The sequence below is a fragment of the Leopardus geoffroyi genome, chromosome B2 (assembly GCF_018350155.1).
Source record: "Leopardus geoffroyi isolate Oge1 chromosome B2, O.geoffroyi_Oge1_pat1.0, whole genome shotgun sequence".
In the NCBI taxonomy this organism is placed as follows: domain Eukaryota; kingdom Metazoa; phylum Chordata; class Mammalia; order Carnivora; family Felidae; genus Leopardus; species Leopardus geoffroyi.
Genome location: NC_059332.1, coordinates 125,899,142 through 125,914,803, shown reverse-complemented (window position 1 = coordinate 125,914,803; position 15,662 = coordinate 125,899,142).

The window sequence follows — 15,662 nt, the reverse complement described above, 5'->3', positions numbered from 1 at the left end:
TTAACTTGTAGGGGTCATGGATCACTCTGAGATTCTGATTAAAGTTATGAAAACTCTCCTTGGAAAAATGCATCTCTCTCTCTCTCTCTCTCTCTCTCTCTCTCCTCTCTCTCTCTCTCTTTCATGGCCAGAGCAGTGAGTGAGAATTAAGGAGTCCTGCCTTAAGGGTGTCTGTGTCAGTTTCTTCTAGGTACCAAAAGGAAATGAGGGAGGGATGGTTGTTGTAAGGATACACACCACAGAAATAAGAACAGGAACTATGGCAGGACCAGAACTTTCTGAGCATAAAATTGGGCCAGAAGATTGTGCAGGTCCCAGACAGCCATCCAGATCCCAGCAGCAGGAGCGTGTGGGTTTGCGCCCCCGCCCCCAACCCCGAAGGTCTTTCTCTCCTTGTTCACTCTTTTCTTTCCGAGCTGCTTGTTCTTTACTCCAAATCGCTTACCTCATCCTTGAGAAACTTCCGTGTGTAAGTATAACCTCTTAATTTTTGCAAACTCCAGTTTCTGCTTCCTCCTAACTCAGGTTACCCTGACACCTCACAGTTCTAACTTGACCTCAAGGCTTGGGTCTTTTTCAGCCTCCGTTTCCACCAGTGGAATGAGTAGGGCTGTTGCCCCAATCTTTCAGTATTTCCCAGTTCAAGAGACTGACGGCAGCTCATGTTTGTTGCATGAAGTCATGCCACGGGTGTTTAAGCAGCCTTAAATTTGGCTGTGATTGTGCCACATGCCCCCTTAATCCAGTCAGCTGCGGCTGGTGGCAGAGAGGGTAGGACTCCTCTAAGGGACCAGATACGTCCCTGCCAGGCATGCTTTCCTCATTAGAAGATGTGGGGTGGGGAATTTCCTGTAGACATCCAGTGATAAACTGTAGGACAGACCCTCAGGATAGGTTGCCGTGGCACATGCCAATACAACTTCCCACACTTCAGACTAGGTCCATCTACTGGTGCAATAGAAGTCTATGCTACCGATGCAAGGCCAGAGACTAGGGGAAAACATCTGCATCTGACCCCAGTCAGGTGTGCCCGTCAGTTGAGTGCCGTCCAGGATACGTGCGTCAAGAGATTTTTGTGTCACGCTTCAGGAAACATCATACTTCCCAGTATTTTCACTGGTTGCTCACTGAGCTTTTTCAGGAGGAAGGAGCTTAAAGGGCACTGTGACACATGCAGTACAATAGAGTTACAGAGTCAGACACCATTCTAAGCATCAGCTGATCTACCCACGTCATCCGTAAAGAGGGAGGCCGAGCCTGAGAGGAGCTACGTGCTAGGAGAGAAGCACACAGACAGTTGGTGGCGAGTCCCCAATTCCAGGCCACTTCTCCCTTTATCTTCCCTGTCCTGTCAGCCACATTGGCTCTTCATTCTCTCACTGTCATTGAGCACTACCATTCTGTAGCAAAATAGAAAAATAGAAAAGCCTATAAAACAGCTCCTGCTGTAAAGATTCCATTTCAAGTTGTGTATATCTATAGAGTCCCTGTGGCCATAAATATATGATTTATTGGAAATAATCCTAGATTAGAAGACTCACTCCGTCACTCAGACACGTGAGTTAACCTCTATTTCTTCTTCTGAGATATGGCTATTCATTATGCACTCATCATTTACCTAAAAAACATTAACTGGGTGTCTGCTATATTTCAGGCTCTGCACGTAAAATCATGTAGAACAATTGGTTTGTTCCTCAAAGAGCTTTACACTCCAGCAGGGGAATGAATGCAAGAGACCTGCTACACCCAAGGGATTATGGATACGTGCAAAGGAGGAACAGGCAACCATCTTGTGGCTGGAAAGGGGTCAGGAAAAGCTTGCCAGATAGACACTTGAAATGTGAAGGCAAAGGAAGGGGAGCAGTTAGCCAACCAGGGCAGGGGGGCTGGGTATGCAGACAAGGGAGAGCATAGCACATCTGGGGAAGGCAAGCAGGATGACTAAGAGCTCAAGGGGCAGTTAGAATGGGAATGACAAGAGATGAGGCTGGCCAGTAAGGAGGGGTCCTGTGACAAAGAACTTCGCATGCCATCGTCTCTGTTTACCTGTTGGCCATGAGTTATACAGCCATATTTTTATTTTACAACACTTATTGTAACAGCTATATGGAGAATGTGTATCAAGAGCTGAAGCCTGGAAGAATGGAAACGAGTTAGGAACCTGCTGCCATCATTGAGAAGAGTGATGATGGTGTCCTGGCTTAGGGCAGTGGCAAGGGGATGAGAGAGGAGTGGGCATGTTCTAGAGATTTTTAAAAAATATCACTTAAAGGGCCTGGAGATTGACTGTAAGCCAAGGGAAGCAAGGGCTGTGCACAGCGGGAGGGGGAGCGTGTGGGGAGGGAGGAGCAGGAGAAGGGGAGGAGAAGGGGATGTTGCAGTGTGGTCCTGACTTGGGTGGGGGGATGGGCACTAAGAGGTTTCATTTGGGACATTTGACCATTTGATGAGGTTCTGATGAAACAAACAGTCAAGCATAACGTTCCTGTAGAGAACTGGACAGGAGATCCAGAGTTCAGCAGAGAGCTTGGCTGAGGATATAACCATCAAAATATACGGCTAAGTAGTACTCAAAACAAAGAGGAGGGAGGGCTATTCAAGTTATCCCAGAAGCTTTCTCCAACTGCACACACCAATCCCTTGAAGTTCTCCAATGCCTTCCCTCCCCAGCCCTCCCCCTGGGCTCTCCTCTTTAGTTCTTGAGCATGTCAACCATGAGTAGAGTAAATCACTAGTGTATAAAGTGAAGGAGAAGACATCAGGAGAAGCACTCTTAGAGACACTGACATTTAAGGGATGAGTTAAAGGAAAAGAACAAGGATCGATCCCGAGGAGCATCCAGGGAGATGGACAGAGCAAAATCTCACAGAAGCCAGGAGAGGAGAAGATGTCACAAAGAAGGGTGTGGTCAATCGTGTCAAACAGGGCAGAGAGGTAATGTGAAATCGACTCCAAAAGTGTTCAGGCTTTCTGCAGGGCCCCACAGAGCTGTGACAAGTACCACATAAGCATATGTATATGAAGGCACTTTCTAAAATATAAAATAGTATACAACAGTATACGCAAAGCCTAACCCTAACTCGATCCGACAACCCTGGGATCATGACCTGAGCCGAAACTAAGAGTCAGATGCTCAACAGACTGAGCCACCCAGGCACTCCAACATAAGCAGTTATTATTGTAACTTAAGACTCAACTCAGTTCCCACTGACTCCAGGAGTCCCTCCCTGGACCCTCCAGGCCATTCTCCCCAGGTTCCTTCAACACCTGGCCTGTGCCCAGGGCAGAGGCTGTGTTTAGTTGGCCTGAACTCAGCACTAGAGCAGTGCTCAGTCTACAGAAGACAGAATGAATGGATGGCTAGGATGGAGGCATTCATTCCCTGATTCTCTTCAACACAAAAGATCCAAGTTCAAATTGCTTTTTTAAAAAATAGAATCTAGGGGCACCTGGGTGGCTCAGTCAGTTGAGCGTCCGACTTCGGCTCAGTTCATGATCTCACGGTCCGTGAGTTCAAGCCCCGCATCGGGCTCTGTGCTGACAGCTCAGAGCCTGGAGCCTGCTTCTGATTCTGTGTTTCCCTCTCTCTCTGCCCCTCCCCCGCTCATGCTCTGTCTCTCTCTCTCTCTGTGTCAAAAATAAATAAACATTAATTTTTTTTTTTTTTTTTTTTTTTTTTTTTTTAATATAGAATCTAGGAGCTCCTGGGTGTCTCAGTGGGTTAAGCCTCCGACTCTTGATTTCGGCTCAGGTCATGATCTCAGTGTTCCTGGGATCCAGCCCGGAGCTGGGCTCCACACTGACAGCACAGAGCCTGCTGAGGATTTCTCTCCCTCTCTCTTTGCCCCTCCTCCCATGCACTCGCATGCTTGCGCTTTCTTTGTCTCTCTCTCTCAAAATAAATAAAAATAAAAATAAATAGAATCTAATATATTTATTTCTTCTTCCCAGCATATCTTTGTTTTTGTTTTATTTTATGCCCTCACAGCTTAGAAAAAAACTAATCAGCTCTTTATAGTCATCAAAAAGATACATTAAAAATTATTCCCTATAGAAAATAATTATTTCCTACAGAAAAAAAAGATACATAAGAAATATTTCCTCCCTCTGATAACTCCCTTTCTACTGGGTGCCTTGTATGTCTCCAGAGCCCATGTTTGTTGTCTGATCTCTAGCATGTTCATATCCAAATCAATCTGAGCTAATTTTGCAAGTAAAATGTTTGGAGAACTCACCCTAAGCGCTTTCCTAAATTCTAAACATTTAACATCTGCTTGGCTGGACTCAGTTCCTAGTCTTGTTAGTCTACTTAAATCCACCAATTTGACTTGTCATAATTTATCATTTCAAACTCTGTATTATTTATTGCCATTGATTACATTATCACAGGTGTTAGGTACTATTTATGTTTCCCTCAGTTTTCCCTATATTCTCTTGTGAAATCATCATACCTAATCTATCAGGGGGTCATTTCTACTCTTCCTCCAGATTCTGCAACCTTGTTTCTGACTCTCCCTCCTAGCTCTCATGTGCATTTCTAAGGATGATAAACGCCAGACGTTTATCTTCTAGACTTGCAGATTTTTGGGACATTTACATTTCAGAGACCTACTTTTTATGAGCAGATAGTTTTACAAGGTGTTTTTACCAATCATCTCTTCTTTATTCTCCATTGCCTAGTGAGTTTCTCCAAGGCTGAAGATGAGCGGCCGAGTATTCAGAGCTGGCACCCCTCCCCCCACAGTGCTCCTGGGGTGCAAGCTCTCGCTGAAGCCTACCTTCCTCTTCCTCCTTTCACACCCAGCTGGGAGCAGGGAGGAGACCGGCCCCACCCTGCAACCTTTGGTCGGAACCATCTACTGCTTTCAGCCTTACCACCCACCCCTTCCAACCTCAGGATCATAGCAGATAAGGAAGGAGGAGTTGGCGGTTGCCTAGCAAGTATCGTAGTAACATGAACAAGTTTAGGAGACTTTCATGGGCTTCTGTGTCCACCTCACATCCCACAAAAATGGAATGGATTTCTCTCTCTTCCTGCAGACATGGAGTTCAAGGCAGAAGAAAGATCAAAACAACAGAGCTGCACATGCCTTGCCCAGATGACATATGGATGCCTGTAACTGTCCTCCCACCCCAGCTCTGGATTTGTTAAACACCAAAAGTACAAGGCATCCATATAGGTAGAGAGACTGATACCTACCAGAAGTGTCAGTAGCAGGCAGCTTAGGACCAACCCTCTTCCACGTTAGGTGTTTATTCATGCCCGTGACTTCTGAATTCTCCTGACGCCAGGATCTCCAGAGAGAGAAGCTTACGGACCAGGGTTGGGTCAAGAATTTTGGGACCAGTCAGCTGTCAGGAGCAAAGGGTTAGTATAGACATGGACATTGGGGAAATTACTGTCAACCATGGGGCCAAACTAATTTGTACCTGTGGCATCCTAAAACATGAGCTCTCACTTTGGGGAAATACTTGTGGCTCCGCCTCCCGCATCTCTGCCAAAGGGTTTTAGTCCTCCCAGCTGATAGGTTCTCTAGCAAACCTCTTCAACACTCTTGTCCTTGGTGGACAGTGGAAATAAAAACTCTTGGTCTGCTTCACTTCTTTTAGTCTTTGGGAAAACAAAGAAAAAGGACAACTTGGTAAAGCCAGCAGTGGCAATTTGGGGATGCAAGTAAGATGAGATATGCAACATCCTTAAGCCTCATTTTGGATATTTATAAATAGGAAATAATTATATCTGTCTCTTACACTATCTTGTAGTGAAGACTGAATGACATACCTAACGCAAAGCACAAAGGATCTTACCTAGAAAGAGCTCAATAAACACGAGCTGTAATTATGTCTGCACGGAAATACATTATTTTTCTTTAAGATGTATTGCTTTGCTAGGAAATACACCAACAAGATGACCCTAACCTCAGTAGATAAACAGCCGAGTTTCCAATGAACCCACATTCCTTCACACTACGAATTAGATCATTAGTGTGTGTCGTAAATGTAAGCGTAAGTCCCCGAGTGATTTTTGAGTATCTTCTAGGTTGGAACCCTGATTCCACCTATGTCTCTGAGCTCCTCAGCTCTCTCAGGCCTTCTGCTGTACCCCAGACCCCCTCCCCTCTTCTATGGCTGGTACCCAAGGGTCCATAATGGGTACACAATTCATTTGTGCCTGAATCTTATCAGAAGGCATTCTATCAACCTAAAGGAAACTACCCATCTGTCAGAGGCACTCTGTGGAAAATAACTGATCCACACTGAACTATATAAAAATCCATTCGTAAAAATCCTAAGAAGAGCAAATACCTCACCTGGCAAGTTCTCCAGCAGGGTCCTTGGCTGGCAGGAGCAACCCTCACTAGGCACCAACCAAAAGACCAGCCCTGAGCAGTGACAAATCTGGAATTCTCTGGCAGATGCTTCTCCAGGGCCTCCTGAACAAAGGAGACCCTTCTTACTCCCTCAGCACTGACTCTGAACAGACCGAAAATTAGTTTTGGCTGTAAGGGAAAAGCCAATGTGGAAAATATAATCTGATGGACAGGATTTGAAATGAAAGACACAATACCGCCCAAGCTTCCCAAGTCTAAACTCTTACAGGGGCAGAAGTGTAAACACTTTTTGGAAGCTGAGACTGGGACACAATATGATACCACAGCAAAAACTCAAAAGTAGCAAGGGGTTCAAACATGGGAAGACTAACTCCAATGTTCACACTGTGAATCACCGGGCTCTAAATAGAGAGGAAACGGTGTATCAGCCAGCATTGACCTTGCCTTGCCTGAGCTGAAAAACTCTCCCACTGCCTGCAGCGCTCTCTCACAAAAAGATGACTAAGACAAGTCCTGGCTTTTGAGGTGTTTGTACCTGGTGGGGGAGGCTGGCAGGTAACTAAAATATAAGCCTTCCTATGGAAAGTGCCAAAAGCTGAATAAAATCAAAAAGCAGCAGAAGCAGATACCTCTAATCACCAAGGGTGCATGAGGGTCCACCCAGAAGAAGGGTCAGCCCACTGGGGTCTTGGAGAGACAGAAGGATTTGGGGGGAGGAGAGCTCTCTAGGCTGAGGCAGCAGGAACAGAGGAAGCTCAGAAGGGGAAGGACAGGGTGTGGCAAGGAACTGGGCTCAGTCTGGCTGCAGCAGCAGCCCAGCCAAGTGGGGGTGGGGGGTTGGGAATGGCCTGAACATCCCAGGAAGATTGGCCTTGACTCCTGGGCCTTTGGAACATTTTAGATCTGCCTTTAAAAGGAAAGGCTCTGCCACGGGTGTCAAGAATGAATTGGAAAGAATTCATTGAATTGGAAGAGAGTTGAAATGTGGATTTTTTTATGTGTTGTTGTTGTTGTTGTTTTCACTTTTCTGCTATTTGAAAAAGTGACCACACACGCAAATTGACAATCGTCTGGTCATTATATGCATATAATGCAAGTACCTGTTCCTGAACATATATTTACTCTCCATAGCAGTGATTCTCCACTGTAGGGGATCCCTGTACCCCTGCCGGTCTCATTCCACCTGGCTTGGGGGCCAAGGGCAGGACCTCCCGACCAGGGGTGCCCTGATAACCCTGTAGAGTCCCCCACCTCGAGTCCAAGGTGGCTCACGCTCTCTGCTGTATCCAGCTCACTGAGCAAGGAGAGAATGACCCTCCGATGTGATGGAAAAAGGTGGTGGGATGAAGGTGATACAAACAAAAATCCTCCTACTGTTTTGTAGGCCCTATTAGACCAGATCAGCTTTCCTCTAGACATTTGCCCTCTCTCCTGTGCTCATGGACCACAGAAGGCTAACCTTCACTGGAAAGGGGTCATTATTACCACTGCAAGTGTTCAAGTTCCCCACAATCTTGTATGAGTTTGTTTCTATTTGGTTTTTGTTTGATTTACTGTGTTTCCTCAGTGAATTCCAGAAGCAAATAGAATTTAAGGAATAATTCTAAAGGGATGTTATTAAGAACTTAGCTTTTGGGGCGCCTGGGTGGCGCAGTCGGTTGGGCGTCCGACTTCAGCCAGGTCACGATCTCGCGGTCCGTGGGTTCGAGCCCCGCGTCAGGCTCTGGGCTGATGGCTCGGAGCCTGGAGCCTGTTTCCGATTCTGTGTCTCCCTCTCTCTCTGCCCCTCCCCCGTTCATGCTCTGTCTCTCTCTGTCCCAAAAATAAATAAACGTTGAAAAAAAAAAAAAAAAAAGAACTTAGCTTTTTACATTTCTCATAAAAACACAAGCCCATGCCTCGTTGCTAACATGGAAACTTTTGATGACAATTTAAACATGAAATATCCAGCAGAGACAAACCATGATTATTTTATAAGAGGCGCTATCAAGAAATTATTGACTTCTTCAGGCACTTTCCACTTTGTTTGTGATTTAAGTCCTAAGAGTATATAGGCATCTAATTACTTACACAAAGTTAATGGGGCTATTTCTCATCATGTTTTCGATAGTACAGCAAGTGGAATCTGACTCTTGTCTTACTTTTCCTAATTATTTGTAAGATTTCCTCACCTCAGTTTTACTTCTTTTGCAGAGCCGTTTTTCATTTCATAAGGGAGGCAGCATGTGGAGTGCTCAGTATGGTTTGGGAACGTTCGCTAATGCTAGAGGCCTTGTTCTGAACCGGGCGCCAACCACTCAGATTACAAGAATAAGAGGACTAATTTGTAACTGTCTCCTGGAGAAGCTCTTGTCTGGCACCACCAAGCCCTATCCTCTTCACCCAACTCAAAAAGACAGGATCTCGGTGGGACCTGTTATACTTTCTCAAAGTGACTCTAGTCATCGAACTGTCTTTGTCTCCTCAGTGTGGAAGTCACTGTGCACTTCCCAGCCATCAAATTAAGAAAGAAGCAACTGACTACAGGTTGGGTCATTGGCCAGAAACCCGCTCCTATGGTGGTGACAGTGAAGAAAGTTCTGGCACAGCATTTCAAACTGAAGAGAGACTTATGAGAGATGAAGCCAGGAGGGTATCAGTTATTTTTCCTGCACACTTTCAAGTTAGATGAGTACAGCTGATCTCTTAATTCCCAAACCAATGGATTTTAAAGGGCAAACAGTCACGCTGCAATGCTGAAACAGATCGTCCCCAATGTCATCTTCAACTGGGAGTATCCTGGAATCAACACAGTGGTAAAGAGAATACATTTCCCACCAACCACACGTGAGAGCTGATACCTCCCCGGAGCACCCCAAACTGTTCATACTGTGTGAAGTCCTAATGGAGAAATAAACCTGTCATATAAAAACTTCATTGCCAAGAAAGCTGTATTATCCAATGAAGGGGGAGAGGGTGGAAAAGAGAGATGAAAACTAACATTTTCTGGGCATTTCTACCTAAAATGCCAGGCATTTTCTCCGTTATCTCTTTTAACCTCTAAAAAAAAAAAAAAAAAAAAAAAAAAACTTGTAAGCAGCACTTCCTCCATTTTACAGAAAAAGAAACTAAGCTTCAGAGAAGTAACCCAAAGAAGCCAAAGTCACACAACTCCTAAGATGTCCTGTCAGGTTGCAAATCCAACACTCCTTTATATCGAAGTCCGTGTTTGCTTCAAGGAGCCACACTGCGTAATTTTAACTTGTTGTAATTAATTCAGTATTGGGTGTATATTCTGAAAAAGAGAGGAGGGTGGCAAAGACATGAAGCTAGAAATGCCCCACTTTTTCACATTACTAGTAAGAGCAGTATTCTAGATTATTGAGAATGGGCTACACAACAAAAGTCATTGATAGCTGGCGTTCAACAACATTACATAACCATAGTTTTGCAACAGCAGCAGAAGTAAATTTACTTTCCTTAATATGTTCTGGTTGTGCTAACACTGACATTCGACCGTGGGTGTTGAGCATGTAGCAACTAATGAAAAGGCACCCAAGAACTTTTATATAGAACCAATCTGAGGACAAAGGCTTTGCCACAGATTCCTACGGTAGGAGAAAAATGCCCCATGCAGGGTTGGGGACAGGGGTGGGGGAGATGGGGGACAGAGCAAAGGAATTCAAGATAAAACTTTCACCTTTACATCCTGTCAAATTATGTGATCGGAATGTACATAGGCAAATTCCCCAGGAACTTTAGGAAATCATATGTGCCTGTGAATGCCTGTGTTCCATTTGTCCTCAAAAGAAGACTTACCTAGATTGCATCCAAGGGCGTGGCCCATTTCCAGAAGATCAATGGATGTTGAATCCCAGAAGGTAGGCAACAAGCACTTAGAGGACAGTATGCTAATATTCACCAGTACCATTAGATTCTAGGGAAGAACAAAAAAAGATTTTGCACTTGACAAGTTTTATGCTGTGGGGGGAAAAAATCCCTCCACCATCATGAGCAGGGCGGGTCACCAGCTCTCTAAGGAAATCTTGTGGCCTCTAAGGATAACCCTGTTATCAGGAACCACAGCGGTGACCATCAGGCACACATGGAAGTAAATTTCTTTTTAACCGTCATTTTCCTAGAATGGCAAATATCCCATCATGTGTGTATCTACTTAAAGTAATCACCATATTAGATGTTCCCAATGAATAGCCCAGTTTGTTCTATGTCTATGTATTTGTTTGAAGTCAACTGTTTGAAATTGCTAACACGCCCCCCCCAACACACACAAAAACGCAAAAATATTTACTACAGAAGTCTACAAAAGAATACTGCGAAAAAGGCAAGACGCCAAGCTTTGTGGAGATTCTTTTAACCTAGGTCTCCTCCTCTGCAAAATGGGGTCACAATACCCTCTTCTGCCCACCTCACAGAAGTATTGAAAGGATATTTTAGAAAATGTGTCAGTGAGCAACACAAGGCATTTTAACATTACTCAGCTCATAAAATTGGCATAACATAGTACGGAATTAGCCTCAAGTATTAGTCATGCCAGTAGTGAAAAAAACTAAATAAGAAATTGCAATAAGGAAAAAAATCCTTAGCGGTATACTGAGTGCTGGAGCTAGAAGAAAAGTGAAGGTGGGAGATGAAATAATAGCACCTTTTTCCCCCCTTTTCTGTTTTTTTTCTCTTTTTATCACTTCACGCCGTCACCTTTGTTGTGTAACTGAGTTAGTACCTTTACTGTGTGTCGTCTGCCCCCCCCCCCCACCCCACGAGACTGGGTGCTCCCTGAGGGCAGGAACACTAGGCAGTTTGTTCACGCGTGTGCCCTCAGCATCTAGCATAGTACCTGGCACATGGTGACTCAGCAAATATTCTTCAACAAATGAAATGTATAATGTGATAACGGTGCAAGGCCCCCAGTGCACCTTCAAGAAAGACCGATGGAAAGTATTTCTTTGGGCCAGTTCCTTAACAAACATTCCCAGGAAAACCTGATGGTTGCTCTCCTTCGGGCAGGACTTAGTGATGGCAGAGAAATTTGGGATTGCTCTGGACGTGGCTAGATCTTCAGGAACTGGGATTCTGCGTTCGGAATGGTGCCACGCCGTGTTTTGGTGTCAGGCTTTGGAGTGAGGACACTCCAGTCCCCCCTTATTCACGCCACCTGCTTCTCCACAAGCCCACCAGCACCCTCTCTTTGCTCCTTCAACGAGAAGGACGTCCAACTCCCCTATGAGTTTTCCTCTTCCTTCTCTGGGGTCTGTGGAAGCATTTTCCTGAGCAGGCTTCCACCTACTTTCCTAGAACTGCTGTCTTTTATCTACAGGAACTGACCTGGGGGGCGGGGAGCAGGTTGCCTCGCCCCGCCCTGCAGACTCCGGAGGGGGCGGGGGAGGAGAGGGAGCCCCGCCTACCTTTTCCCTCCCCGCGGGAAGAAGAGTGCTGGGCGCCCATCCAGGGGGAATCCAGCCCTGCTGAAGAAGTTTGTGCTTTCAAGCCTTGCACCTCACCAACGCTTCTGATTTAACTCATTGAATTTTAGAGCTAGAAGAGAACTTAGACATCAAGTTCAACTCCCTCAGCTTAGAAGCGAAGAAACTGAAGCCCATAGAGGGAAAATTAGCCTGCCTGAGGTCAACCAGCAAGTCGAGGCAGAGAAGCCATTCCCATTTCAGTCACTCGTTTCCCTGTAGTGCCAGGAACTTTTGCAAAAGTCCGACGCTTATTTCCTGAGACTGAACACCCGCAGTATTGTAAGAGCCGCAGCAAAAGAATGCATACGGTTGTAGGCATGAATCGGATTTTCATAATTTTTGAAATGCCTATATCCAAGTAAATCCAGTAGTGGTAGTTACTTGATCTATTTAAGAAAAAAAAAAAATACTCTTTTTTTTTTTTCTTTTTTTCCAAAGGCTTTCCCAGCCGGTTGCTTTAAATAACCCGTTCTCCCTAATGTATGTGAAATATGGTTTTCATTCACACACTTTGCTGCTATAATCTCAATGCACAATGTAGTCTTGTAAAGTGTGATTGAACTCAATATCTTGGTATAATCGTTACAACCAATGAGTGTCTACTTCAAGAGATGGGACTAAGTTTTCCAAAATTCTTATTTTGGGTTAACAAAGTTAGGTTTGGGGGGAGGAGGAATATAGATGAAATAAAGTCAGTGAACACCTCCAAACAAATATGTTTTTGCAAAATAACATAGGTTATTAATAGGTTGATAAGTTGGTGTCATTGAGGAGGAATATAGATGAAATAAAGTCAGTGAACACCTCCAAACAAATATGTTTTTGCAAAATAACATAGGTTATCAATAGGTTGATAAGTTGGTGTCATTGAGGGGGTAGGGGTTGCTTCTGAAGTGTGAATTGGCAGATTAAAGAACACCCAAAAAGGAGAGCCTGGGTGCCTCAGTCGGTTAGGCGGCCCACTACAGCTCAGGTCATGATCTCTCAGTGTGTGAGTTCGAGCCCCGCATCGGGCTCTGTGCTGATAGCTCAGAGACTGGAGCCTGCTTCCTATTCTGTGTCTCCCTCTCTCTCTGCCCCTTCCCTGCTTGCTCTCTGTCTCTCTCTCTCAAAAGTAATGAACATTAAAAAAAAATAAAGAAGACCCAAAAAATGAGACCAGCCAGACCACAGTATTCTAGAGTTGAAAGGCCACGAAGACGTATTATCTCTATTATCTGGTCCAACCATTCCAAGTGTGGATAAGAAAACAAAAGCCCGGAGCAGGGACTGGCTGGTCCAAGGTCAGTGAGGTCTGTTGCTCTCCAGCCCGGTTCTCACCTTATCATAGTTTTCACACTGGGTGGAAAAAGAAGTAATAGGGTAAGACCAGAGAGGAACGTGGAATTTTCAGGAAATGTCATGAGTTCCACCCAACCAATAGGGAAGCTTTCAAAGTGTTTTTGTCAATTCTATTCAGTTCTGGCAGAAGAGACTAAATGGATCTTTCAGATTCACTGGGGGAAAAAAAAGTGTCAGCAAAGGGTGGGTGAAGCAAGCAGGCTTGATTGGATGCAAATTTATTTCCAGGGACCAAGACCAGTCTGCACCTGGACAGGGAGAGATTGCCCTTGCCAAGGAGTTCAAGGTTTGCCCAAGCCCCTACCAGAGTCCTGACGTACATTCCTAAGAAACTTGCCTCTAAGTCAGGGTTCTTAACCCAGAGACTTTGGGCAATGTCTGAAGATGTTTTTGGTTGTCACAACTGTAGAGAGGCGTGTTACTGGCATCTAGCTCATAGAGGCTAGGGATGCTGTCGAACACACCCTACAATACAAAGGATAACCCTCCCGATACAGAAAAGCACTGGCCTTGAATGCCAATAGTTTCGGGGCTGAGAAGACTTGCCCAAACTGCTGCCTGTCAATCAGCTCTCTGCTCAGGTCCCGTATTACTTCACCAAACGCGTCCTTCAAAACCCAAGAAATCGAGTAACAATTCTCCAAACTCATCTGTCTCTCTTCGGATCTTTAGATGTTTAACCCCCTCCCCCCAAAACTCCAGATGAAGAGTAGGCAAGCAGAAGAGGAAACAGCAATTTCAATAAAAATACTTAGTACTGAGAATATATGCGTAGGAGAGACTATTTTCCACTTATATTTTCCTTGCTCCTTGTTGTCATTCCATCATCCTTGGTAAATTTGTTTTCATTTTAAGTGTTACAAGCAGTTATTATGTATTCCAGGCAGGGCTCCCAAGCTGTGACAATTTAAATGAGGGAGATTTTTTTTTATAGAAAAAAAAATGATAAAAGTATAAATGGTGTGTTGAAACACTGAAGAAAAGCTTACCTCAGAGAGCAAGATGCTTTTATATGTAGTCCTAATATTAATCCAAAATGAAAATGTCCTTCACTTCCAAAAGGGTAAGATTTGGCAGGTGTAAGATATAAAAGGGCAAGGACGTGTCCCTTCCACATTTAGAACTGTGCATCTCCTGAAAAGACTTTGAAATAAATAGTGTATAAGAAGCTACAAGTAGGGGCACCTGCGTGGCTCAGTGAAGCGTCCAAATTCGGCTCAGGTCATGATCTCACGGTTCGTGGGTTCGAGCCCCGCATCGGGCTCTGTGCTGATAGCTGAGCCTGGAGCCTGCTTCGGATTCTGTGTCTCCCTCTCTCTCTGCCCTTCCCTTACTCATGCTCTGCCTCTGTCTCTCAAAAATAAACATTGAAAAAAAAATTCTTTAAAGAAGCTACAAGTAATTTTTTAATGTTTATTTATTTTTGAGAGAGAGAAAGAGTGAGTGGGTAGGGGGCAGAGAAAGAGGGAGACACAGGATCTGAAGCAGGTTTCAGGCTCCCAGCTGTCAGCACAGAGCCAGATGCGGGGCTCGAGCTCACGAACCGTGAGATCATGACCTGAGCCGAAGTCAGATGCTTAACCAACTGAGCCACCCAGGCGCCCCAGAAGCTACAAGTAATTTTTAAAATGGCTTAAATTTTGCACACATTCAACTCAGAGGAGTAGAGGAGCTCACAATGGCACAATATGGAAGAGCAGAAGGGATCCTGGGTGAAGGATATGAAAACTTGGGTTCTAGTCCAGTGTCATGAGTGTTCGCCATGGCCTCTGCAAATAATACTTTTTATGTGTTCGTTTATTCTACAATTAAAATAATAATAATAGTAACGGTAACAACAGCACAAACTATAATTGCCTCACCGACCTCATAAGGTTGTTGCAAGGCTCACAGTGCATGTAAATGTAAATGCCAGGATGTAGCCTACCTACTATTTACCACATAACAGCGGGGCCATGGACCCTTTCATCAAAATGAGGTGTGGCCACTCCTCGCAAACTTTCAGGGCAGGATCATACCCAGAGCCATGACAAAGGGGAGTTTTTGATGAATTACTTATTGCACGCTTTAAAATTTCCTTTTCTTAATTAAAAAAAAAAAAAATTCTATAAGGTGAAGCATTATTGGAGTATGATGAATATGGCTTAAATAAATATCTTTACAGAAAAAAATCCTGGCAAGGTGTCGTGACCCTGAAACCACAGTGTTAAATGTTAACTACCAAAGAGGAAATTTGCTGTCTTGAAACTTCTAACAAACCGGTGAATGAGTGAGAGTTCGCAACAACTCTGAAGGGGTCAACCAATGGAATTTATGTACTTTGTAAAGTAGCCCTAAATCTTATTGGCTGTGTCACAGCATTAAACAAGACAGGGAATATGTATGTCTTTGGTTTGCAGAGGTGATGATACAAACAGAAAATTACTATTAAGGGAAAGAAAGGAAAAAGCATCACTAGATAAAGTGACATATCCCAAAAGGAGGTGAGAAGTTTCTAGCACATTTGGAAGTTGTTATTTTGTTTATG